The following is a 2,500-nucleotide window of genomic DNA, read 5'->3' as shown; positions in this document are numbered from 1 at the left end:
TGAGGAAACCTATTGGAGAAACACTCAAATAAAATGTAGGTCTGTAGGACTGGGTTCTGAACGGAGAGTTCTGAGCTTCCGCTCTTTTCTATAACCTGTAGGGAACACAATATATGGTCTATACTTGGCATGTAGGTTTCACTGTAAACACTGTAAATACTGTAGTATTTACTATAGTTAAAAATGGGGTATTTTGCTGACATTTCTGTAGTATTTACTACAGTGTTTGTAAATAGTAAAAAGTGTGTGGATAATAACTTTAGTATTTACTATAGTATTTAGTATACTCCAAAATGCTATAATAAGTCCTACACATGTTCGAGGGACAATACAGTTTGTAATATAGTATTCTACAGTATAATTTTAAGTTTACTACAGAATTCTTTAGTAAGTACTGTAGTATTCTATAGTAAAGTGTAGTATTTTTTTTGGGGGGGGGGGCAGCCAAGAGGGATATCACTGACAGAAACCCTCCACCATGTGCCCTCCACACTAGCATAACCACTTCCACTAAGGATTTAGGAGACAAGGAGAGGAGGCTCTCTCTAGTGCATTGAAACAGGTCCTTCCAAAGGGAATATGGAGCTCTCTTCCCTTGCTTGCTGGGTTAGTGCCAGGCGATGTTTCCTTAAGTCTCTACCTAGTACCAAGTCAAACTGTACCCATTATCTCTCACACACAGACAGGCTGGCGTTCTGGCTCTAACTGTGTGGGAAGCAGAGGTGGTTACAGTGTGTGTTCAGGCTCAAACACTGGAACGATGCACATAGTATCTCTCTTTGACACACACACAAGCAACACTGCTCAGTGCAGTACGCTGGTCCTAACTGAGTAAAATGTGGAATATCTTTCTCAGACAGACACACACACATCCACGCATTCATGCACACACGTGCACAGATGCACATGTGCACGCATGCATGCACGCATTCATGCATGCATGCACGCACGCACGCACACACACACACACACACACACACATTTATGTAAATGAATACAGTGTCTTCATACTGTCTTCAACCTCCCATAGTATGCCATATTAGCTGACATTAATATCCATTTTGAATTGTTAACGTTGCATTTTGTCTCACGGCTCTTTTCGAAAAGCCATTTCTTCGTTGTGACACACCACTCCAGCTGCCGGTGTTCCGCTCCCCTCCCCTCCCCTCTCAGATGAGAAGAGAATCTTGAAAAGAACATTTGCATCTTAAAAGCTCCAGCGCTTCTCTCTCCAAAGCCCCTGTCCCTCCTGCCAGTTCAGCCCTTTTCCGCACCACTCTCCTGGGCCTAAAGACTTTAGCTATCCCTGTGTACGGTGTACAATCCCTCCAAAGCACCCAACTTCTAAAATGACCTCTATTCAACTGTGTGACCAAACAGAAACACACACAGACAGTCTGCGCCAGGCTTTTTGTGGAGTAAGCCTTTATACACTATGAATATGTAGACAGTCAGTGAGCTGAGTTAAACACACACACACACACACACGCACACACGCACAGGCTAGGCTGGTGGGCTTTCTGAATCAGAGAGAGGAGATGAATGGGCCTGTGTATCAGCTAGCCACAGACTGTAGAGCTGGCTGGAGCATGGAAGAGAGGCGATATGGAGGAGAGGAAAGAGGGAGGAAGAGGGGGATAGCAGAGGAGAGGAAAATAGAGGTAGGAGGAGGTGGTGGATGGATTCACAGCCTGTGGAGCTGGATGGAGCATGGAGGAGAGAGAGGGAGAGGGAGAGGGGAAGAGAGAGGGGGAGAGGGAGGATAGAAAGAGAAGTACAGGGGGATTGTGATTGGAGCAAAGCCCAGATTCAGGGCTTGGTTCCTTGCTGTGGCGTGCTGAGATGGACGGCCTATGGGGGCAAGGGGGGATTGGAGGGTTAGAGAGGGTTAGAGATGTTTGGGGTGGCAAAGACAGACATTGCAAATTGAATCACATGGAAGATTGTTCATGATCTGCCTGTCTGGGGGATGGGCGGGTCAACGGCCCAGGAGTCAGACCACAGAGACAGGTCTGCTCTGTATCCTTCTGCTCCTCTTATACCTCTCCACTGTACACGGGCCTAAGAGATAAGGCCAAAGACATAGGGACAGATCTGTTGAGTATTTGGAATGGTTTCGGTCTTTGTCTGTCTGCCTCTCTCTTTTTCTCTCTCTCTCTCCCCGTCTCCTGCCCTCTCTATCGTGACTGTGTGTGACTCTCAGAAGCAGCAGGGAAGGCAGATTTGGGCATAAGAGATTTGATTCCCCTCTCCTAAGCTGCTCCATGGCATGTTTGATGGGGAGCTATGGCTTCCATATAATCCTGCATATATAGCACACAGTGTGCTTGAAATACAAGACTATTATAAATCTCCTAAATCTTTGTATTACTGCGCTTTCGTGACCAGACTTGATTAACGCAAACCCATTGGTCCATTGGATTTAGTCCAAACGGAAAGCTCTTCCATTGGGGATTTGGTGACTTTTTTGGGTTGTGATGTTTCTCTTTGGTTTCGTAAT

This window comes from Oncorhynchus mykiss, chromosome 15 (genome assembly GCF_013265735.2).
Source record: "Oncorhynchus mykiss isolate Arlee chromosome 15, USDA_OmykA_1.1, whole genome shotgun sequence".
Classification (NCBI taxonomy): domain Eukaryota; kingdom Metazoa; phylum Chordata; class Actinopteri; order Salmoniformes; family Salmonidae; genus Oncorhynchus; species Oncorhynchus mykiss.
This window is presented reverse-complemented; position numbering follows the sequence as displayed.